General features: G+C 41.6%; 1 long non-coding RNA gene across 1 annotated transcript in view; it reads left to right on the top strand.

The window, feature by feature from the left end:
* The first annotated feature begins 2006 nt into the window (after window positions 1-2006).
* The window catches only part of LOC141144179 (uncharacterized), a 37036-nt gene continuing 12954 nt past the window's right edge, over window positions 2007-26088 (top strand). The window contains exons 1-2 of the long non-coding RNA XR_012244362.1: window positions 2007-2140; window positions 16584-16751. This is a non-coding gene — a long non-coding RNA (uncharacterized lncRNA). The remainder of the gene's footprint in view (window positions 2141-16583; window positions 16752-26088) is intronic.

Below are 26088 nucleotides of genomic sequence, written 5' to 3'. Positions count from 1 at the left end.
GGAAAAAAGTTTGTCTGAACACGCGAACCCCGTTAAAGTCTATGGGACACGAACATGAATAATCAAAAGTGCTAATTTTAAAGGCTTATATGCAAGTTATTGTCATAAAAAATGTTTGGGGACCTGGGTCCTGCCCCAGGGGACATGGATCAATGCAAAAAAAAAGTTTTAAAAACGGACGTTTTTTCGGGAGCAGTGATTTTAATAATGCTTAAAGTCAAACAATAAAAGTGTAATATCCCTTTAAATTTCATAGCTGGGGGTGTCTATAGTATGCCTGTAAAGGGGCGCATGTTTCCCATGTTTAGAACAGTCTGACAGCAAAATGACATTTCAAAGGAAAAAAGCCATTTAAAACTACTCGCGGCTATTGCATTGCCGGTCCGACAATACACATAAAAGTTCATTGATAAAAATGGCATGGGAATTCCCCACAGGGGAACCCCGAACCAAAATTAAAAAAAAAAAAAAAAAAAAGGACGTGGGGGTCCCCCTAAATTCCATACCAGGCCCTGCAGGTCTGGTATGGATATTAAGGGGAACCCCGGCCAAAATTAAAAAAAAAAAAAAAAGGACGTATAAGCCCCCAGCCCGCAGACCCCCACAACCACCGGCCAGGGTTGTGGGAATGAGGCCCTTGTCCTCATCAACATGGGGACAAGGTGTTTTGGGGGGCTACCCCAAAGCACCTTCCCACTGTTGAGGGCATGTGGCCTGGTACGGTTCAGGAGGGGGGGGGGCGCTCTCTCACCCCCCCCCTCTTTTCCTGCGGCCTGCCAGGTTGCATGCTCGGATAAGGGTCTGGTATGGATTTTTGGGGGGACCACACGCCGTTTTTTTTTTTTTTTTGCCCGGGGTTCCCCTTAATATCCATACCAGACCTGAAGGGCCTGGTATGGAATTTAGGGGAACCCCCACGTCTTTTTATTAAATTTTGGTTCGGGGTTCCCCTGTGGGGAATTCCCATGCCGTTTTTAATCAATGAACTTCTATGTGTAGTGTCGGACCGGCAATGCAATAGCCGCAAGTAGTTTTAAATGGCTTTTTTCCTTTGAAATGTCATTTTGCTGTCAGACTGTTCTAAACACGGGAAACATGCGCCCCTTTACAGGCATACTATAGACACCCCCAGCTACGACATTTAAAGGGATATTACACTTTTATTGTTTGACTTTAAGCATTATTAAAATCACTGCTCCTGAAAAAAACGGCCGTTTTTAAAACTTTTTTTGCATTGATCCATGTCCCCTGGGGCAGGACCCGGGTCCCCAAACACTTTTTATGACAATAACTTGCATATAAGCCTTTAAAATTAGCACTTTTGATTTCTCCCATAGACTTTTAAAGGGTGTTCCGCGGCATTCGAATTTGCCGCGAACACCCCAAATTGTTCGCTGTTTGGCGAACTTGCGAACAGCCAATGTTCAAGTCGAACATGTGTTCGACTCGAACTCGAAGCTCATCACTACTTCAGACATTATACACCTGTATTGTACCTTTGTAAAGTTTAGTTGTCTGTCAGACTATGTTGGTCTGACAGTACAACCATTGTAGTTTAACCCTTCTAATACAACAACAGGAAATACGGTTATATTTTAAGTACAACTGTGTCAGTGTTGTTTTACATGTCATCACCAGCCAAGAGGAGGGTAAAGTAACTACAGACAGGTATACTATATTGAGTATTGTGAACTTGCCTTTGTTATTTCATTCTGACTGCACATTATTACACCACAGCTGTGTCAGGGGGACTGAGATATTCAAGGGGGTATAAAGCAGAGTACAGGCCCAAATAAATCAGCAGCTCCTTCCGGGGTTCGTGCTACATATCTATATTTAGTTATGGAATTTCTGATATTGGCCCGAAGAAAGACAACAGAGATGATCTCCACCCACCAGAGGTATCAAGATCACCCTCAGGGGCAGACCAACTAGCCTGACCAGTCCTACTGTGGGTGTAGTCTCTCCTCTCTCTCTTCAAATATCCAGCAGGAATCTGTGACAATACACAGTTCACAAAGCAACACCAACTCTATTGTGGTGACGAAGACACAAGACTACAACATGAAAACCACATTGGTCCTTATTGTGATCGCTGCCAGTCTTATGATGTTTCAGCTCACCTCTGCACTTCCAGGAGGTCAGTTTTGCTGAAATAGTAATGCTTAGATATATAATCAGAGATGCCTTATGGTTTTGAGTGTAGTAGACTTAGAGCCCCTGTTAGGTTTGTATTGTCTGTGTCCCCACTGTAGATTCACCCTCTTGGTTTAAGCCTGTGACCATTGACTCCAAGACTGAAAGTGAGTGAAAAGTTCAATAGATCAGAACTTATGGGAAAGTCATTACAGTCAGGGCCGTCTTTAAGGCAGGGCAAAGGGGGCAGCTGCCCTGGGCCCTGTCATTGTTGTGGGGCCCAAAGCAGCTGCCTCATACTTGCCAACTATCCCAGTTTAAATTCCCTTGTCCCTTGAAGTTTTAGTTCCTTGCTGTGTCCTGATATCTCAATGTGAAGTGCTGCTACTAATGCTGCCCAGCTCTGCCCTATTGTTGTGTACAGATGACTCACCTGCAGACCCTGTGTTTACATATAAAAAAACAACATTCATATGTAAATAGCAGCCTCATTTATATGTAAATAGCTGCATCCAGTGGCATAGATATGTAAATAAAGGCGGCATTCATATTTATATCTTGCCCCCCGCAGTGAGGAGATGATGTGCTGTAACCTCTAGCTACCAATCAGTGAGCAGTATTACTGTACAGTAATCTATAGCAACCAATCAACAAGCAGAAATCAGGTGCTGTAACATCTAGCAACTAATCAGTGAGCAGTAATGTGTGCTGTAACCTCTAGCAACCAGTCAGTAAGCGGTAATGATACACTGTAACCTCTGGCAACCAATCGCAATCGCTGCCTGATCTGATACAGTAAACTGATTTTAAGTCTAGCTGCTATTTATTGTATGTCTCAGAGCAGGTGGAGAGCGAAATTGTATGGGGGGGGCCCAAGAAAATGTTTGCCCAGGGTCCAATCAATTTTAAAGACGGCCCTGATTACAGTGTCCATGTATGTATCCTTCCCAGTGTGTGTGTGTGTGTGTGTGTGGTGGGTATAATAGTATTTTGTGTTTATATCCTCCATCTCTAGCTATCTGGCCTCTTTCTCTTTTGCACTATTTGTACCTTTATTTACTGATGCACTATTAGTATGAGGTACTGTCCATAAATAGGTATTTGTTAAACCTAGAGATGAATTTCCACCATTGGTCTGATTTACTAATCATAACTTTTTGTGGAAATTTGTGACAACATGTGAATGATAATTCATGGAGGAGTGAAGGCAAAAAGATCTTTGTGTGTGCTCTGTATATATTTTTTTCTTAATATTGAACTCTGCTTATTTAGCATGTTTAAATTCACTTTTGACTGTGGAATGACTTCATGTGCTGCTGAAATGATGTTTTAAGCATTCACTTATCCTTCGATAAAATAATCCTTCCTAATGTAGTGCTAGAAGCCATTGATTAGGATGGGTCCTCTGTTCTTTGCCTCAACCTTTTTAAGAACCTCAGCCCCTCTAACACATCAGGTTGAATGTACAAACATACAACATCACAGCATTTATGATACAGGATTATTATAGCCATAGGCGTGCGCACAGGGTGTGCCAGGTGTGCCTGGGCACACCCTAATCGCCTTGTGTGGTGCATATTCCCCCCTGTTCAGACCACTGATATTTCATCCCAAAAAAAAAAAAAAATGTTACAAAATAAAATACTTTAAAAAGAATAAAAATAAAACTACTGACACTGTCCACTGCCCTACTGACACCATCAGTACATATACACATGCATATGTATTTGAGCTTTGGGGTGCACACCCTAATGCAAGAGGCTGCGCCCACCTATGATTATAGCGCTAACAGTTTACGCACTGAAAGTAATACTTAGCACTTATATTGAGCAGCCGCTGTCTGTCCATCCAAATGGTTAGTAAATATTCTGGCAGCACTTGCTTATTCCCCTTATCGGCCAGGCCATTTTTTGCGATATGGCACTGTGTTATTTTAATTGACAATTGCGTGGTCGTGTGACGATGTACGCAAATAAAATTCATGTCCTTTTTTCCCCCACAAATAGAGCTTCCTTTTGGTGATATTTGATCACCTCTGCGGTTTTTATTCTTTGCTCTATTTTTTTCTGCTATAAAACATACCCAATAAAAAAAAAAAAAATATTCTAATTTCTTCATCAATTTAGGCCAGTTTGTATTCTGCTACATATTTTTGATAAAAAATAAAGCATATATTGATTGGTTTGCGCAAAAGTTCTACAAAATAGGGGATAGATTTATGGCTTTTTTGTTTATATATCTTTATTTTTTTTACTAGTAATGGCTGTGATCAGCAATTTTTAGTGGGACTGCGACATTGAAGCGGACAGATCGGACACCTAACTGACATTTTTTACACTTTTTTGGGAACCAGTGACATTATTACAATGATCAGTGCTAAACATATGCACTGGCATTGTATTAATGGCACTGGCAGGGAAGGGGCCATCAAGGGGTTAAATGTGTTCCCTGGGTGTGTTTACTAACTGTATGGGGGATGGGCTGCCTGGGACAACACACAGATCTATCTTCCTGCATAGCAGAAAGACAGGATCTCTGTATTATCCCCTGACAGAACTGAGATCTGTCTTGTTAACTTTGGCAGATCCCCGTTCTGTCTCTGCTGGGAATGACCGTGGGCGGGTTGGCGGACACAGAGTCTGCCGGGCCCGCTGATTGGCTCCCCCGCTGGCCAATCAGCACACGCGTGCATCTCCGGCGGCGCACGCCCACAGATCGCTGTCTACAAGCCCCGTTACGGCGATTCGTGCAGCCGAGCCAACCTGACGCAGTTTAACAGTGGCGGCTGGTCGGCAAGTGGTTAAATTACTAAATTTAGTGATGTGTATTGTGAGTATCTTTACTGAAAGAAAACAATCAGTATACCAACATAATTCTAATATCAAATAAAGTGACAGTGAAAACATAAGGTATAAAAGTATTTTGTGCAATTTTAGGTGACTTGTGCTTTCTATATATTCACCACCTGAGGTATGTAGTCACTCCACGCTCACCAGATGTTGGTGACTACCTTACTTTGACAGTCAACTGGGCTTACAGGTCTCTTATTGGGGGGACCTATCCCACTGGGATATTCTCTGCTGACTCTCACCGGTCCAGAGCCTCCTGTTGTAATCCCAAGAATTTCTTCCAGAGTGTGTTATGCAGACAGGAAATAAATAAAGAGATGGCCTCTTATAGTGTAAAATCATCTTGCGTTTGTTTATGCAAGGCAATTACAGGTAGAGACCAATAAAACCAGTAAAAAAAAAACAATAAAAATAGCGCCACTGTTCATTAACAATCGTCCCTCTAGTTGCTTAGAATAATGGATGCTGCCTGTGCCCTGGTGTGCATTTCACTCTCTGGGCCGGAAGGGACGTTCAGGAGCATCGGCTTGAGGGGGATAGGTCCCCCAATAAGAAACCTGCAATTCCCAGTCTTTGCTGTAAAGTAAGGTGATATAGATTTATATATATATATATATATATATATATATATATATATATATATATATATATATATATATATATATATATATATATATATTCGTGACCCTAAGACCGAGACAAATGTGGATCACATAAACACGCGACAAGACTCACAACATAAATAGACCTGAGGTGTGGCTTTTGGTCGTCTGGTAGGTATGGCAAGAAAAGGGGCCAAAAATAACCAGGTAGGCAAGTATCTTTATTGCCTCTAACCTCATTGAGTGAGCTTGGAGAATCTTGAGGGTTTGGAATATATATCTGGTAAAGCAGGCAGACTTTCACCTGCCTAGCTTCTTGGTCACATGGTCTGGTACTCCATGCTGAGATGTGGCTGATGCTGCGCCGATCCAAAGGAAGGTCCAGAATACCAGAATCTAGGCCTAAGTTGACCAGTAGGACCCCAACATGTTTAACCACTTGAGCCCCGGACCATTATGCTGCCTAAGGACCAGAGGTCTTTTTCCAATTTGGCACTGCGTCGCTTTAACTGCTAATTGCGCCGTCATGCAATGCTGTACCCAAACGAAATGTGCGTCCTTTTCTTCCCACAAATAGAGCTTTCTTTTGATGGTATTTGATCACCTCTGCGGTTTTTATTTTTTGCGCTATAAACGGAAAAAGACCGAAAATTTTGAAGAAAAATGATATTTTCTACTTTTTGTTATAAAAAAAATCCAATAAACTCCATTTTTGTCATACATTTAGGCCAAAATGTATTCGGCCACATGTCTTTGGTAAAAAAAAATGTCAATAAGCGTATATTTATTGGTTTGCGCAAAAGTTATACCGTCTACAAACTAGGGTACATTTTCTGGAATTTACACAGCTTTTCGTTTATGACTGCCTATGTCATTTCTTGAGGTGCTAAAATGGCAGGGCAGTACAAAAATTGCTGAGAGGCATGTTGAACCCATTGAACATTTATTTTTTTTGTCCCAAGTGACTGAATAATGACAAAAAAAAAAAAATAATAATATTTACAAAAAGTTGTCACTAAATGATATATTTCTCACACAGGCCATGGGCCTATGTGGAATTGCACCCCAAAATACATTCAGCTGCTTCTCCTGAGTATGGGGATACCACATGTGTGGGACTTTTTGGGAGCCTAGCCGCGTACGGGGCCCCGAAAACCAATCACCGCCTTCAGGATTTCTAAGGGTGTAAATTTTTGATTTCACTCTTCACTGCCTATCACAGTTTCGGAGGCCATGGAATGCCCAGGTGGCACAAAACTCCCCCAAATGACCCCATTTTGGAAAGTAGACACCCCAAGCTATTTGCTGAGAGGCATATTGAGTCCATGGAATATTTTATATTTTGACACAAGTTGCGGGAAAGTGACACATTTTTTTTTTTTGCACAAAGTTGTCACTAAATGATATATTGCTCACACAGGCCATAGGCATATGTGGAATTACACCCCAAAATACATTCAGCTGCTTCTCCTGAGTATGGGGATACCACATGTGTGGGACTTTTTGGGAGCCTAGCCGCGTACGGGGCCCCGAAAACCAATCACCACCTTCAGGATTTCTAAGGGTGTAAATTTTTGATTTCACTCTTCACTGCCAATCACAGTTTCGGAGGCCATGGAATGCCCAGGTGGCACAAAACCCCCCCAAATGACCCCATTTTGGAAAGTAGACACCCCAAGCTATTTGCTGAGAGGCATGGTGAGTATTTTGCAGCTCTCATTTGTTTTTGAAAATGAAGAAAGACAAGAACAAACATTTTTTTTTTTCTTTTTTCAATTTTCAAAACTTTGTGACAAAAAGTGAGGTCTGCAAAATACTCACTATACCTCTCAGCGAATAGCTTTGGGTGTCTACTTTCCAAAATGGGGTCATTTGGGGGGGGGGTTTGTGCCACCTGGGCATTCCATGGCCTCCGAAACTGTGATAGGCAGTGAAGAGTGAAATCAAAAATTCACGCCCTTAGAAAGCCTGAAGGCAGTGCTTGGTTTTCGGGGTCCCGTACGCGGCTAGGCTCCCAAAAAGTCTCACACATGTGGTATCCCCGTACTCAGGAGAAGCAGCAGAATGTATTTTGGGGTGTAATTTCACATACTCCCATGGCATGTTTGAGCAATATATCATTTAGTGACAACTTTGTGCAAAAAAAAAAAAAAAAATGTGTTTCTTTTTTCCGCAACTTGTTTTGCAATATAAAATATTCCATGGACTCGACATGCCTCTCAGCAAATAGCTTGGGGTGTCTACTTTCCAAAATGGGGTCATTTGGGGGGGTTTTGAACTGTCTGACTGCCACACAAGGGGTTGACCGGAAAAGGCAGTAACGGGCTGGAGACTGGCTGGGTAGGTGAAAGAGCAGACGATCACAAGATCGTTCCAGGCGTTGCTGGTTTGAAAGAAGTTGATATTCACTCCGGGTCCAGTTTGTTGTGTTTTGGAGACTGTAAGATGAAGGACATAGTGGCTTGGATACCGGCCAGGTACAGCTTGATAGTGATATGAGCGAGAGCCAGCTGATATGAGCGAGAGCCAGCTGTGTGTGGCAATAGAATATAAAGGCTAGGACATGAGTGACATCATCTGCTGTGGCAAGGAACCTATGGTATGTGTTCCAGGCAGTGCGATAAGCCTTTAGTGTGTTGCTAGACAGTGAGTGGTTGATGAGCCGGGTTGCATTGGCAAGGTGTGGCTTCAATCCATTGTTAGTTGAGATCAAGGTGGGATAGGAGTGGATGATGGGTCGGCTCTGGGTTCCTGCTGGAAGAATGAGACAAAATTGAAGCAGGACAGTGCATCGGCTGCGGCATTGCACTTGCCAGGGATATGCTCACAGTAACTGTTAAGTTTGGTGATGTAGTGATAATTGCAGCATCCTGCACAGGAAGGATATCATGGGGAGCGACTTGGATCTACCCCTATTAATGATGTTGGCTCTAGCCTGGTTGTCTGTGGTGAAGAGCTCTGTCTGACCTGTCCACGTGTGGCCCCAGACTTGGGCTGCTGCCACGATGGGGTACAGCTCGAACAATGACGAAGATCGAGGGAAACCAGGAATCAGGCAGATTTCCAGGGCCAAGGTCTGGCGAACCAGTGATGGCCAAAAATTGCAGCAAAGCCGGTGGAGGCTGCAGCATCTGTGACTACCTGGGGAAACTGAGCTGATACTGAGGGAAAAACATTGATATGCCGTTCCAGTTGAAGAGGAAATCGTCCCACATAGCCAAGTCTGCTATTGCTGCCGGGTCTTGTCTAAGGACTTGGTTGGGTCCTGCACTTGGGCGAGAAAGACTAAGAGCCGTGAGATGAACGACCGCCCCTGAGGAATAGTTCTCATAGCGAAATTGAGCATCCCTATCGAGGACTGCAGCTGTTAGTACACTCCTATGACTGGGTAAACTCCTGAATGACCAAACTAACACGAGCTAATTTGTCAGAAGGCAGGCTAGGCTGCATGGTGTGCGTATCCAGGATGATGCCTGAGAAACCTATGAAATGTGTTGGGCCTTCCAATATGTGTTCATTGAGATTGTTGAAGACCTCTCTTAGCTTGTCTAGATCTACTGGGGGGGTATCTCCAGGTTGTTCGATGAGCAGGAAGTTGTCCGGATAATGGATAACCCTGTGACACTGGGCCTGGTGTGACAGATTCAAGTGAGGGACTGGGCGAAAACATCAGCTTTGTGGGAAAAGTGGCAAAAAAAAGAGTTCCGTGTCTGTGAGGCTCCAGTCAGAGCTGATCAGGAACTGGGCAAGTCTCGCTGTTGCTTTGACTGAAAACGACTGATGGTCGTCGTAGAAGGCAAGACCTCCATATTTGTAAGCAAGGTCTCTCACTGCATGAAGGTATAAGTCCAGCTCCTCCCTCCTGCTGAGGGTGGCTGAACAAAGTACATCTTTGAACATCCTGAAGGCCAGGACGAACTCAGTGGCTGACAGCTTACGACTGAGGCTGGGGTCTCTCGACTTGACAACCACTGAGACATCCCCCCAGGCGTATGATTTGTTGTCAGCTAAGTCATGGACTGAGATGAGCAGGGATGCCAATTGATGTCTTTGCCCTCCAATATATTCTCCCCGACGCTAGTCGGGACAAGATGAGCGTGGAGGACGATAGATGCAGGGCCTGGTGTACCTGCAGAAGGAGAAGCTGTCATCGGGACCATGACCAGGTCAGGGAGGGCCATGGGTAGGCAAACTTTCAAAGGTGTGACTCTGGTCTGGACGTCCGAACTGTTGCGGCTAAGGGGGAGACCAAAATGTGCAGCTGGGCCCCGTGGATGGATTGTAGGGATGCCTGTTGGGCCCAGCTGCAGCTGGAGGCGGGAAGAGAAGCCTGAAAAGCTCTACCTTCCTGGCCATAGCGGGAAAGGGAATATCCCTGCAACTCATCTCGGCTATGAGTTTTGGGATGTTCCGTCCCCTGAGGGACTGCAGGCAGCCGCACTCTGAGCCTGCTTGGGAGGGGGGGTGTAACAGAGGGATGGGTGTGAAGTCTTCGCTGCCAGCCTGCGACATGGCTCCAGCCAGAAGACAAAAGGGGGCGGGGTGCTCATATTTAAGAAGTCATAGCCATAGGATAGAGAGCGGAGTGGTAAAGCGAAAACTCAGAGGAGGAAAAAAGGGAGAAGTACAGAAAACGGAATGATAGGCATAGACAGGAGCTAACAGAGGTCTTATGTAGAGTGGAAATTTAGAAAACTCAGAAGAGTGCGTGGCGACCGAGGTGGGCCAGGAGGTGACTGGCCAGATAACCGATAGCTCGGGTGCCTGTCTGTGGCGAGCACAAACCTGAAGACCAGAACCCCAGGGCGTACTGGGTTGAGAAGTAGAAGTCTGGTACGGCCTACGTAGGAATGTTGCGGTCTGTAGGGGGTGACTTATGCTCGGCCTGCTAACACTTGCACTGCCAGCAAGCCTACTGTTAAGCGACCTTGTCTGCGAGGTGAAGGGTCGCCCTTCGAAAGCAGAGTGTCATGTATAGACATATGTGACAGAACTAAAGCCTGGAGATCACGTCCAATGATGTATGTGAAGTAACGGTATAGTGAAAGGGTGCTGCAGAATGATGAAAGCCCATGAACTAGGCCCTGACTGACGCTCTAGTAGTGGGAACTGGTTAGGATCAAAACTCTGTCGACCGGGAACACCTGCAGTAGGGGTGACATGAGTGCAACAGATTTCTTTACGCTTTTTTTTTTTGTGTCCCCCTTGTATGCGACAGAGCCTGGTAGGGCTGAAACAACTAATCGATTAATCGACAACTATTCGATTATGAAATGAATCGATTACTATTTTCATAATCGATTAATCGGCCAGTAAAATAGTGGGGTTAAAAAAATAAAATGAGCCCTTTATAGTACAAAAAGAGCAAATCGCTACTGTAAATATTACTTTCACCGTTCTACAGTAAAAAAAATGAACCGCTTACAGTTGCGATTATTTGCTTTTTTTGTACTATAAAGGGCTCATTTTAGTTTCTTTTAACCCCATTATGTTACTAAACGTCTTAGACCTGGTTCACATCTATATGTTTTTTGGTGCTTTTTGCAGAAACACACTACAGTTAATTTAACATGGTTTCCTATGGGACAGGTTCACATCTATGCTTTTTTTCAGCCGCTGCGTATTTGAAAAGGGTCAAGGACTTTTTTTTTTCTTAATGCAAAATGGTGCTTTTTAGGTTCAATATACTTCAATGGAGAAGCTGCAGAAAAGCATGTAATGCGTTTTTGCAGCAATTTGTATTTTTTAATCTGCCCAACAACAAATTGGCCAAAAAACAGTATTTCTCTTCTAATAGTGTATACAGTATATCTCCTCTAATAGTGAATATACAGTATATCTCTTCTGTCTGTTATTCTCAGAGTGGATTCAATATTTTGCTCCCTAACCATATAGTTGGTTGTTTATATTTACCACTGCATAGAGATATTTAAGAATGAATTGCCTTTTTTTTTTTAAACTTTATATATTAACTAAATTATACAGCACACTTTTTTTTTTAAGGTTATTAACCGATTAATCGAAACAATAATCGGCCAACTAATTGATTATGAAAATAATCGTTAGTTGCAGCCCTAGAGCCTGGTGAAGATGCAAACATAGCGTTTTTTTTTTTTTTTTTAACCTGGGAAATAACGTCCAACTCGGTACAGGATGGAACCTGAACTCGACTGACCTGAGGGAGAAAAGACAGACGAAAATGATGAGTGGCTTGTATGAATGCCACTGGAGACGAGTGACCGATTAAGTGCCACTAAAAAATGAAGTGGGCTGTATGAGCACCACTGAGTGTGCTTGCAGCAATTGCAAGGAGTATATGTTGAGATACATGTTTGCAGCGATTGCAAATGGGTATATGCTGAGATGCGTGTTTTTGCAGCGATTGCAAGGAGTATATAATGAGATGCATGTTTTGCAGCGATTGCAAAAATGGGTAAATGCTGAGATGCGTGTTTTGCAGTAATTGCAAGTGGGTAAACACCAAAATGCATGTATTTGCACCAATTGCACAGAGTTTATATTGAGATGCATGTTTTGCAGTGATTGCAAATGGGTAAATGGTAAGATGCATGTATTTGTAGCAATTGCAAGGGGTTTGTACTGAGATGCATGTTTTGCAGAGATTGCGAAATGGGTATATGCTGAGATGCGTGTTTTTTGCAGCAAATGCAAGGGGTTGTGATGAGATGCGTATCTTGCAGCGATTGCAAGGAGTTATGATGAGATGCGTATCTTGCAGCGATTGCAAGGAGTTTATACTGAGATGCATGTTGCAGCAATTGCAAAAATGGGTAAATGCTGAGATGCGTGTTTTGCAGTGATTGCAAGTGGGTAAACACCAAACTGCATGTATTTGCAGCAATTGCATGAAGTTTATACTGAGATGCATGTTTTGCAGTGATTGCAAACGGGTAAATGGTAAGATGCGTGTATTTGCAGCAATTGCAAGGAGTTTGTACTGAGATGCATGTTTTGCAGAGATTGCAAAATGGGTATATGCTGAGATGCGTGTTCTTGCAGCAATTGCAAGGAGTTATCATGAGATGGATGTTGCAGCAATTGCAAAAATGGGTAAATGTTGAGATGCGTGATCTTGCAACTATTGCAAGGAGATTATACTGAGATGCATGTTTTTGCAGCAATTGCAAATGGGTGAAGTTGAGATGCGTGTTCTTGCAGCAATTGCAAGGAGTTTGTACTGAGATGCATGTTTTGCAGAGATTTCAAAATGGGTATTTGCTGAGATGCGTGTTTTTTGCAGCGATTGCAAGGAGTTATCATGAGATGCGTGTTCTTGCAGCGATTGCAAGGAGTTTATACTGAGATGCATGTTACAGCGATTGCAAATGGGTTTATGCTGAGATGCGTGTTTTGCAGCGATTGCAAGGAGTTATGATGAGATGCGTAGCTTGCAGCGATTGCAAGAAAGGTCACCTACTGATAGGCGAAAAGAAAAGGATAGCAGAAATTGTATATGTAGGAAGGAACTGCGAAGTGGCATACGTAACAAATCGTAGATTTGTGATAGGGACTGTTACATATTGGTGTGTGGGATACTCGTGATGCGAACCGTTGTGCCGCTTGTGCGACTAGGTTCGGAGTGGACTGTGATGCATGTAGCTGCTGAGGTGATGTGAATCGGACAAAAAATAAATAAAATAATGAATCATAGGGTATGGTAAGAACCACTACAAAATTGGTGTGCAGGATAAGACCGATGCAAACCGTTGTGCAGCCGAGGCGACTAGGTTTGAATCGGACTGTGATTCGTATGACATGAAAGCAAAACGAAACAGTCAGTAGAAAATTACATAAACAACTAACCATTTGTGGGGTACAACAGGTACTAATAAGAATCAGTGAGCGGGATGCATCCGATACCAAACGTTGTGCCGCCGATGAGACTAGGTTCGAATTGGATTGTAGCAGGTATGCAATATGAATCGGTTGTAAAAAGATGACACTGATACAAATCTGTTGCAAGATGTATGAAGTGGATCCAATACAAATCGGTTGCAGCGTGTATACCACACCTTACTTCTAAACCGAACACATACCAACCACCCAGCCCCCCAGGCTAATCAAAGTGCAGACAAGGCCCCATGTGGGTCTAATTACCACCTCAATCAGACATAGAACCCATGCAAACAATACATGCGAGAACCGCCGACGAAGACGCCGCAACCCACTTGTAATCGAACGCACAGACTTATGAACACAAGGTAAGCTGGGAAGAGTCAGCCCAGTGACATGTACTATCGTGCACTGAAACTGACAAAGAGGAAGGGGAAGTGGTCAGCTTAAATACCCCCCAGGCTCCTCCCATAAATTCAGGCCAGCATACTGGCTATATATATATATATATATATATATATATATATATATATATATATATATATATATATTAGATGTCCCCCCTGCTCTGTGTGCGAGCCGTGTCTCCGCTCGATCTATCACAATGCCGAGCACAGTTCCCTGCGAGTGTTGCGACGCACGGAAACTGAGCACGGCGCCAAATTCAAAAAGTGAAACACACAATACATACAGTACACTGTAATCTTACAGATTACATTACTGTATCAAATTATTTCACCTCCCCTTTGTCCCCAGTGCTTTGTCCAGTGCCTTGCATGCAGTATATTATAAATACTGTTCTTTCTGCCTGGAAACTGGAAATTGTCCATAGCAACCAAAACCATCCCTTTACATCAAAAGCATGTTTAGACCAGCTAGAAAACAGCGATAATAAATTAGAATCATTTGCAGAATTGAGCGATAGTGATTTGTGGGGAAATTCGTCATTAAACACTGAAAGTAATGACAGCAACAATTCTGCAACTGAGCAAATTTCAGTGTTTTTGAATTGATTACATTATTGAATAATTTTTATTATTATTATATTATTATTTGCTATAATTATTTATAGTTATTTATTATATTATAATTTATGATTTTGTGTATCAAACTTTATCATACCCGTGATGTCTACTAGACTCTTGTTTGGACAGATTTAAGTGTGTTATTACTAAGAATTACAGGCCTACAGTATAAAATGCCAAATTTCCATGCAAAACATTGTACCGCTTTTAGCATCAAAAATCTGAAATAATCATACCACCAGGGAGGTTAAATCATAGGTATGAAAAAGGGCGCTCGCACTATGAATACTAGTATCAATTTGCAATAACAATAAACTCATATATATTTTCAGATGTCCAAAAGCCATAGTTCAAAATTGTAAAGATCAAAAACAAAAAAAGTCTATCATTATTGGCAATATTCTCAATCAAGTATAAAGTGCTGTAGTGCCAGGTGCTGTAAACAAAATCGGTGCAATCCGTGCCCCCCTCCTGTGTGCCCGCTCACTCACCAACTGCTTTGGACTCCCATAACAGAAGTCATATGCACTTTCATCTGAAATACTGAAATTAGCAGTCCTCCCACAAGGCTCCTTCTTTGTAGATAAAGATTCTCCCCATATTCTGGCAGAAAAAAAGGGAAAGTATATAGCATAATTCCTTTTATTAAAATGGTAGTAAAAGGACACATTATTCCACTTACTTTTTACAAGATAAAAACAAGCATAAAACCAGCATAAAGCCGGAAACCGGAAGTCCACTTGCGTGCCACTTGATTGAAGAGGAGGTTCAGGGGCGCTTTGTGCGATTCCTTTCCAGGTAACTATAAACCTCTTTGTTTAAAAAAAAAAGGGTATCGACTACTTTAAAATATCAGGGACATCCTGACAAAGCCAGGGTCACAATGGAGTGTGGGTAGAAAAGTACGGTAAGTGTGATTGAATTGAGAGGAATATTGGCCATGGCTTGAGGGGGCATGCCATCAATGGAAAGAATAGTGCCCCAGCATTGGTGGTAAGATGTCAGAGTTGAATATTATAGTTTACATATACAAAATGTAAACAATGGAGAAAACACATATACGAGAGCACCCAAAGCTGCACAACCCAAAGTATAATACAAAAAAGACAAATTCCCCCGGGGGGTTTTTTAGGCAGCATTGTATTGAATATTATTACTGTATAACAGTAAAATAAATCAAGTTCATAAGGAATTCGAATATACAACAATTTATTATAAAATACAGACTCTGGTTCACGTGTAACAAACATCGGCATAGAACATCAACCATGGCTAAAGTGACGTATCATCAAATAGTTATCCACATGAATACCCCGATGCATTTCGACCCATTGGTCTTCTTCAGGGGGATTTAGATTCTAGGGAAATATATCACAATTAGAGTTTGAACTTGAAACTTTGGTCAATATGTAAGACATTTACACAGCATTTTACGTTAATAAATAACTGTATTACATCGTATCTATGGAGGTATATTTACCATTGAGTGGATGGTATGGTATGGATGGGTGTGTGGTGCATCTCTACCATACCATCCACTCAATGGTAAATATACCTCCATAGATACGATGTAATACAGTTATTTATTAACGTAAAATGCTGTGTAAATGTCTTACATATTGACCAAAGTTTCAAGTTCAAACTCTAATTGTGATATATTTCCCTAGAATCTAAATCCCCCTGAAGAAGACCAATGGGTCGAAATGCATCTGTGTATTCATGTGGATAACTATTTGATGATACATCACTTTAGCCATGGTTGATGTTCTATGCCGATGTTTGTTACACGTGAACCAGTGTCTGTATTTTATAATAAATTGTTGTATATTCGAATTCCTTATGCACTTGATTTATTTTACTGTTATAATAATATTCACTACAATGCTGCCTAAACCCCCCCCCCCCCGGGGGAATTTGTCTTTTTTGTACATATACAAAATGTAGGTAAAATCACAGGACAGACCTGCAGAAACCTGGACAGTTGGAGGTATGAGCTCAGGCCTTCTAGTGGTATACCCAGCACTGATTATACTTTTTCTGTAAGTTTCCAACAGTCTTAGTGTCTATCATCCATTTTCTCTTTTAATGTTTATATTTTGTAATTCTGTATTTTCCAGATGCAATCTGTAACTTACCTGCAATAAAAGGTCCATGTAAGGGGTACTTTCCTCGCTATTTCTATAATACACACACAGGAAAGTGTGAACCATTCATCTATGGCGGTTGTGCAGGAAATGAAAACAATTTTTCTACTAAGAACAACTGCAGGAATGCCTGCGAATTTGGTAATTTTTTTATTTCTGTGTATTTATCTTTGTATGTTGCTCAATATTTTACATAGTTACACAGTAGGTGAGGTTGAAAAAAGACACAAGTCCATCAAGTCCAACCTTTGTGATTCATTTCAAACCTATACAGGTTTTTCTACAACCAACCACATTAATGCATTAGGGATTTCTTCCCCCAAGGCCCTGACACTAGTCTTGGATGACTAGAGCCTGTCTTTGCTCCATTGTGATTATTACAGGTCTTTAAATATCCCCAACAATTTTAAACGGTGCTTTACATATTGTACATTCACTTCAGTCCCTGTTGATGCTAGAACAAGTGGTGAAGGCAAATCTTCCAATGAGGACACCTGTTACAGTGACACCTATTGTGGAGGATGATCTCCTCTCTCGTCCTGTTGTATCTCTGTAATAGGTAGTGAAGATAAATGTCCTCAATGGAATAGCGACAACAAAAGATGAACTGTCAGCAGCTTTAAAGGATAAATTCACCTTTAGGAACATGTTACATGCTCCCACTGTTGCAGCTGCTCGCCATTCCCTCCTCTCCCTGTGACAGCAGTACAAGGAGAAGTTCCCAGTACTAGCTGTCACTTTCTGAAAACAGCTCCGCCAACACGGCCACATCATTCATTTCCACAGCTTAGTGTGAATGAACTACAAGCCTGACATCCTTTGTGACTGTCAGCTTGTAGTTCTCAATTAACTACCACGGTGCTGTTGAGCGCTGTGGTAGTTCATTGCGTCTTCCTGTTGGTGTGAAACTGACTAGTCGTACAATGTACGGGGCAGACAGCTTACACTGGTAGTCTGCAGGAGACCTGCATGGCATCAGCGATCTGCTGATTGCTGGCACCTTGCTTTCCAGGCTCCTAAAAAAATATAGTAAATGTAAAAAAAAAGTGCATTTATGTTTTTTTTTTTCTAAAGTCAAAGTCTCTTTTAATGGACCAGGAGCAATCTGCGCTAACCCCAAAACCCCACAGTAATGTGTGATAAATTAATAAATACAAATCCACGTAAACTCAAATTATCATAGAATAATGATGAACAAAACACTGAGTAAGTGCTGCACCCCAAAAAAACTTGAATATCCAGTTCCAACAATAAATAAAAATAAATTAAGGTGCGCTACAAATGTCAGAAAAAAGTGTTTTAAAAGGACACCTTCAACCTAAACACCATAATGTAACATAATGTGATCCTAATGGGTGAATGTAAAAAGAAACAAAATAGCGTCCTGAAAAATCAATACAAAGTAACGTCCAGTAAAAACAATCAGACACTGTATATCTGTATAGGTCCCTGCTATATCTAGTAACATTCCATCTCCCCTGGTGTTTGCACACACCGAACAGCGGAAAAGAGAAGGGGGGGGCGCTTACCAGATGTGGTGGACCCCTATCATGGGGGTCTTACGAGCTCTCAGATATCGGATCCAAGAGGCGGGAACAGCTGATTCAGGTGATAGGAACAGCTGATTGTACTTGCTGGCTTGGAATTCCCCTTCAGTCCTTCCCGAGCACTGGGATTACCGTATGACCTGTGCCTCTGAGATCGCTCATTTACATGTAGGGAGAAATCAGATAGACAGAGGATCCTCCATGGTGTAGTACTTAATTCTTTGTTTAAAAATGATGGATGGCTGACATCAAGAGTAAAACAGAAAGTTCCAGAAACAGACAGCTCAGCCGCGGTGAAGCTGGCCAGCTGATGTGTGGTGACGTCAGGTCCGTGGCTCTGTCCGACGCAGCGTTTCCCCGTAAGAGGCTTCAACTGGGAGAGGAGGCTGGAGCCAGACGTCACTCACCACACTATATAGGCATCTCTGCAGGAAGGTGACACCGGAAACCAGATTGAAAAGTTCACAGTGTAACCATGTATAAAAATAAATTTAAACATAAAAAATTATATAATATAAAAACAAGAACTATTCATATCATAAGACTCTTATAATAAATTCTACAACAATTAAATTAAAATAAATGATCATAAAATAAATAATCATAAGTTTATAACTACATATAAAATATATCTCAGGGGTGGCCAGTACCGACCTCTACAGTGGAAGCAGCATACCTATCCCTGAAATACCGCATTAAATCATCCTCCCCTGCCAACTCTCCCCATCATTCAAATAAGGGAACATTGTGGGCAAGCAAGGATGTTCCAGACTTTACCAATGAAGTGCAAATACACTTAAGCATTAAAATCTTGCATGTGCAAAAAACTTATGTAAGCAATATCATAAAGGGAAAAAAATATATATTTAAAAAATTTTAAAAAATTTACTAAAAAATATTAAATCCTTGGAGGGAAGGATTTAGAAAATCACTAGAAGGAAAAGAAGCCAAACTAATTCACAGGAAAAATGTTCATATAGGTATGCATATGTGAAATGCGAGGGTACCAACCTTACTAGCTATTATCAATATAACAGTTTATATCCCATTCTATATTGAGGCCCCACGGACTATAACGCTGCATATCAAATATCCAGCGGGTTTCGCGGCGTGAGATATGGCGTTTTAAATCACTGCCCCTCCAATGTGGGGTAAATTTTTCAATGGCCATAACTTTCAGCTGCGATGTATCTCGGTTGTGAAACTGGTGAAAATGCCAAGAAACACTATGTCCGACAAACCCCCTGCGTATGTTAGATAAGTGTTCATTAATCCGAATTTTTAATGCATGGGTGGTCTTCCAATATACTGAAACTCGCATGGGCGAGTAAGAAGGTATATCACCCCCACGGTCCCGCATGTAATGAAATCTTTTATGGAGTAAACCCTTGAGGTAACAAAAGATGAAATTGTAGAACCTCGGACCATTTGGGATGACCTGCACACCGCACACTTATTGCACGGAAAAAACCTTTAAGATTACCAAACATTTGAACTTTGGGAGGTGGATTAATCACACTGGGTGCCAATAAATCTCTAAGGTTTTGATTCCTCCTATATAAGACCTTAGGTCGATCCGGAAGTGCAGATCCCAACACCTTATCACTCTTGAGGGTCTGCCAATGTTTCCGAATGGTTTTATTTACCCACCAGTAGTGTGAGGAAAAGGTGGTCAGAAAGGACCATTCCAAATCTTTATTTTTGCTTTCATTTTCATTGCCTGTTTTGGGAACTAAAAGTTTAGATCTATCAAGAAGAGCAACCTCCTGCAGATCCTTATCCAATGCAGAAGGTTGGTATCCCTTATCTATAAATGGGTTTTTTAGAACAGTAGCTTGAATCTGAAAATCTTCTATATGGGAACAATTTCTTCTAATAGGTTGGAATTGTCCTTTGGGTATGGCTTGTAGCCATTTTGGGTGATGTCCACTGTCTAATGGTATGTATCCATTACGATCAGTGTTTTTAAAATAGGTTTTGGTAAGGAGGGAACATTGTTCTTTAAAAATTACCAAGTCTAGGAAATTAACTGAAGTCAGGCTGTATTCATAAGTGAACTTAATCCCCCAGTCGTTATTGTTCAATTGGGTCATGAAACTATGGAGGGACCGTTCATCCCCCTTCCACAGAAAAAAGGCGTCGTCAATGTAATGGCGCCAAAAAAGGAGGCGGGGTTCGTTGAGGGAAAAGAGTTTGTCATTTTCCCACAAGGCCATGAACAATCCAGCCAAGCTGGGGGCAAATTTTGCCCCCATGGCTACTCCGGTGCTCTTGAGGTAGAAATCCCCTCCATAGTAAAAATAATTAAATAATTAACGTCTCTTTTAAATCATACCTATTCTATGCAAAACTATTCGATCAGTTCCCAGTACCTTAAAGTGTTTGTAAAGCTAAAAAAAAAGAAAAAAAAATCCTGTTCCTTTAACCACTTATTGACCAGCCACCGTCATTATACAGCGGCAGGTCAGCTCGTTCCCGCGAATCGCTGGTACGTTGGCTCCTTTAAAAACCATAGCAGGCATGCCTGTGCCTGCTGCAGGGCGGGGAACCCGATGCGCGTGGCCGACAGCTGCGATGGCCACCCTCAATCACGGGCATGAGAACCAGGCCAGGGATTTGTGTGTGTAAACACACAAATCCCCGTTCTGACAGGAGAGGAGAGACAGATCATCTGTTCCTAGTAATCAGGAACAGCGATCTGTCTCCTCCTCTAGTCAGTCACATCCCCCCCACAGTTAGAAACACACACGAGGGAACACATCTAACACCCTGATCACCCCCTAGTGTTAACCCCTTCCCTGACAGTGACATTTACATCCTGCTAAAAATTGCAGATCGCTGCCATTACTAGTAAATAGATAATAAAAATGCCCTAAATCTATCCTCTATTTTGTAGATGCTATAACTTTTGCTCAAACCAATCAATATACGCTTATAGTGTTTTTTTTTTTTTTTTTTTTCCAAAAATATGTAGAACACATATTGGCCTAAACTGATGAAGAAATTTGTTTTTAAAAAAATGGAATATTTATTATAGCAAAAAGTTAAAAAAATAGTTTTTTTTCAAAATTGTCGCTTTTTTGTTTATAGCGCAAAAAATAAAAACCGCAGAGGTGATCAAATACAACCAAAAGAAAGCTCTGTTTGTGGGGAAAAAAGGACATCAATTTTGTTTGGGTACAACCTCGCATGACCGCACAATTGTTAGTTAAAGCGACGCAGTGCCATATCGCAAGAATAGCCTGGTCATTAAGGGGTAAAATCTTCCGGGGCTGAAGTGGTTAAAGCATGTTATACAGCACAGTGCTTGTGCTGTGTAATTTGGCCCCCTGTATCATTTAAAATACCTGGCTGATCCTGCCTGGTTCTGCCCTCCCCTCTGTAAACTGACCACAGTTTATCATGGCTGCTGAGCTCTGACACCATGGTCACTTTATACTTGCCCCCGTCATCCACAGCTCTCCTCTGTCCTCTTCTCCCTCCCTGCCTGTCAGCTCCCCAATCCTCCCCCCCGATGATGGAATAACAGTGTAAAGTATCTCCAATCCCCTCTGTTAGATAATGCTATGTTCCCCAGTGTGTGTGATTTAAAAACAAAAAGCCACTATGGGGGTTATTTACTAAAGGAAAATCCACTTTGCACTGCAAGTGCACTTGAAAGTGCACTAAAAGTGCACTTGGAAGTAAAGTCTCTGTAGATCCGAAGGGGAAATGCAAGGAAAATAAAAAACAGCATTTTAGCTTGCACATGATTGGATGATAAAATCAGCTTCCCCTCATTTCAGATCTACCCCTCAGATTTACAGCGACTGCACTTCCAAGTGCACTTGCAGTGCAAAGTAGTTTTGCCTTTCATAAATAACCCCCAATGTATTTTATTACATAGCGCTGATCGGCGCTCATGTGATCCCCGTCTCTCCTTCTCCCAACTGAAATCAATGGGAGTTCTCAGCCCCTCCCACTGTAGCTGTCAGCCTGGGAAAGGAGAGAGCTGGGCTGTCACATGAGCAGCGATCGGCGCTATGGAATAAGGTACGCAATGGCTGTTTTTTTTTTTTTTAATCGCACACACTGGGGAACATAGCATTATCTAACAGAGGGGATTGTTGAAACTTTACAAGTAGCTTTACAACCACTTTACGTTAAAACACATCGGGAATCTGTGTATTTCCTATGAATGGACCAGTGGGCTTCATTCACAAAGTGGTATTTTCCTCTTTAATATTTGCAGTAAAATACCTCATAGCATTTTTTCAAAAAGTTTTTTTGGCATTCACAAGAAAAGCTACAAAAAAAGGCATGCAGTATTTCATCGGCATATGTAGTATTTATCTCACAAAACCCTGCAGTATTTTATCTCATGCGCTTTCAAGTGGGATGGATACGGTGGACATGAATTAGAACTCCTATTAGTTTTTATTGCTATTAAAGAATTAAAATGGCGATAGCTAAACCCTGTGGACTAATAATAAATGGTTTACACTGTAGAAATATGTCAACTTGCTAAGACAGTGCGGTCCCTGCAGCATATGTATTAATACAAAAGAAAAAAGGTGACTAGAATAACAGTCAAAGGGAAGCTTCTTTCACAAGACATACATGATGTATCAAAAACAACTAAACTAAAAAATATTTAAATGTAAAATTTCGAAAGCAAATAGTATCAAAAATCTGATATTTTGTATTTACTTAAAGTATTACTAAAGGAAAAACTTTTTTTAGTTTGGAATAGAGTGGAGAGGTATTAGTAAACCTATTAGGTTTTTATTGCTGTCTGTGCCCTCATTTGGGAGATTCACCCTCTCTATTTTTACTGTTTACCATTATCATTAAAAGGAAAATGAAAAAAAAAAAGTAATAGGGTGGAAATCTTCCAATGAGGACACAGATGGCAAAAATAAAAAAAACAAACTGACAGGGGTACTAACCCTCCATTACTCTATCCAACATGAAAAATAAAGTTTTTCCTTTAGTTACACTTTCACAGCTTTTCTCAATTTTTTTCAACACAGAGGAACCCTTGAAATCGTTTTCCAGTCTAAGGAAACCCCTGGATTTACTAAAGGCACATAGACTGTGCACTTTGCAAGTTAAGTGGCTCCAGAGCTTAGTAAATGAGGGGTAGCTCTGCTGACTTCCATCATCCAATCATGTGCAAGCAAAAATGTTTTGTTTTGTTTTTTTCTTGCATGTGATTGGGTATTCTTTGTAATGTGAAGCTTGTGTACCAAGCTCTGGAGCAGCTTGCAAATTGCACAGTCTATTTGCCTTAAAGAGGAAGTAAACTCTTTTCCCTCCCCTGCAAAGTAAAGGCATAATGTAACACTTACCTGCAAATGAAGCCCACATCGTCCCTGCTGCAGGCCGTATCCATCTTCGCCCGTCTTCCTTGTGGGGCCACGGACTCCGACTGTGTGACTGGCCAGAGCCACGTGACATCACTCCCGTGTATGCGTGCTGGAGCTGAAGGTCACGGTACTGTCTTCTGAAGAACGGCATGGGTGGCTGTTTCTTCAGAGCGCATGCAGTATACAGTAAATATTTCCTAAACGGCGCACGTTTAGGAGATTTTTACAGTACCTATAGGTAAGCCTTATTATAGGCTTACCTAAAGGGTATAAAGTATACATGAAATTTTATAGCCTCTTTAACTATATATTTTATTTTAACAAAAAAAAAGATAAAGAAGTTGAAACCAACCAGGGGTATATGGGGAACCCAACACTCTGTGTCACATCCTAAAAAAGAACATGTAGAAAATGGGTTTGGCCCCAAGGATATTGCGGACACAGAGAGGAGTACAATGCAGGTATGCCCAAAAGTTGTATAAAAAGTATAAACTTTATTAGTACAAAGATTATATACAATACAAAATAGCTGTACAAAAATCACCTAAAAACAATAAAATGGAACACCTGACACTGGAGATGAAACAGCCGCTGAACTTGGAGCACGCCACAGATCAAGACAGGAAGTCAGATTAGTGGAACATGTATGCCAAGGTACCCAACATGTTTTGGAAAGCAAGAGGGATTTTTTTGGGACATGTATATTTCCTTCTTCAGGGGTTAAAACAAGCGTGCTGTTCCATTTCTATTGAAAAAGAGGATATATGGGGGGTAGTATATCAATGGTGTGATAGCATATAATTGAAGAAAACTGGTGGTTCATAGCAATAATATGGTGCATGTAATAGAGTGAAAATAACCTGTACTTACATACCGGTGTTTTAATTTAACAGTACACATCAGTAGACAGGACATCAGGCCTTGGGTATTGCTAAGCTGTATTTCCAAAGTATATTCATATATTTTGGGAGAATAAGAAAATCGCTCCTAAATAGTTGAAGTGCAGGCTGGAAAAATAACAGCTAAGTGAATGAAAACCAATGGGCCAATGGTTACACCAGAGCGGTCCACCAATGCTCACGGGGATATCTCTAACAGGTGGAGATGGATATCTGATAGGAAATGAAACAAAAGAGTGTGTAAAAATAAGAGAAAATAATATGGCTACAAGTATTGGCAGTCCTCTGTTGGGCTAGGTAGACATCAACACGTCACCGCCCATAGAGAGACTTGTAATGTAAAGGTACAAAAAGTAAAAAAGGGAAATGAGTAGTAGCCAATACCTGTAATATAGATGTAGATAAACATTCACAGGGATCCCTGGCGTTTCCTGGCTGTGTAGCAATGACTGCTCACACATACAGGCATATATACGCCCAGGGATCACAAGATAGCCAATCAGAGAATTTTATTCACTAAGGTAGTGAAGGGCGGACACAGGTGCCAGGGATCGTCATCTGACGTCTCCCCAGATCACCTGTGCCGCAAGTCCAGTCCCATATCCATCTCCAATGGGGATCCCCCGGCCGATCCAGCGTCACCGCGCATCTCCCCATTGGAGATGGATATGGGACTGGACTTGCGGCACAGGTGATCTGGGGAGACGTCAGATGACGATTTTTACACACTCGTTAGGGATATCCCCGTGAGCATTGGTGGACCGCTCTGGTGTAACCATTGGCCCTGTTTTCATTCACTTAGCTGTTATTTTTCCAGCCTGCGTCAACTATATAGGAGTGATTTTCTTATTTTCCCAAAATATATGAATATACTTTATAAATACAGCTTAGCAATACCCAAGGCCTGACGTCCTGTCTACTGACGTGTACTGTTAAATTAATACACTGATATGTAAGTACAGGTTATTTTCACTCTATTTATTACATGTACCATATTGTTGCTATGACCAACCAGTTTTCTTCAATTATATGCTATCACACCATTGATATACTACACCCCATATATCCTCTTTTTTTCAATAGAAATGGAACAGCACGCTTGTTTTAACCCCTGAAGAAGGAAATATACATGTCCCAAAAAAATCCCTCTTTTGCTTTCTGAAACATGTTGGGTACCTTGGCATACATGTTCCACTAATCTGACTTCCTGTCTTGATCTGTGGCGTGCTCCAAGTTCAGCAGCTGTTTCATCTCCAGTGTCAGGTGTTCCATTTTATTGTTTTTAGGTGATTATTGTACAGCTATTTTGTATTGTATATAATCTTTGTACTAATCAAGTTTATACTTTTTATACATCTTTTGGGCATTCCCGCATTGTACTCCTCTGTGTCCGCAATATCCTTGGGGCCAAACCCTTTTTCCACATATATATTTTATTTTGGACAGATTAATGGAGGGTTATAAATTACACACAGTTGTACTCTATTTACTAATTAGGTGACTTCTGAAGGCAATTGGTTCCACTAGATATTAGTTAGGGGTATCAAAGTAAGGGTCCTTTTACACAGGCTGTCCGCCCGGCGATCTCCGCTTCGCTCAGTGGGGGATCGATCCGCTGATCCCAGCTAAGCAGGTGGATGACAGGTCTGTCTCTGCTCACTGTGCAGAGATGGACCTGTCAGAG

The sequence above is a fragment of the Aquarana catesbeiana genome, linkage group LG05 (assembly GCF_042186555.1).
Source record: "Aquarana catesbeiana isolate 2022-GZ linkage group LG05, ASM4218655v1, whole genome shotgun sequence".
NCBI classification, from domain to species: domain Eukaryota; kingdom Metazoa; phylum Chordata; class Amphibia; order Anura; family Ranidae; genus Aquarana; species Aquarana catesbeiana.
The sequence above is the reverse complement of the archived record's forward strand: the minus strand, read 5'-3'. Positions and strand labels throughout refer to the sequence as shown.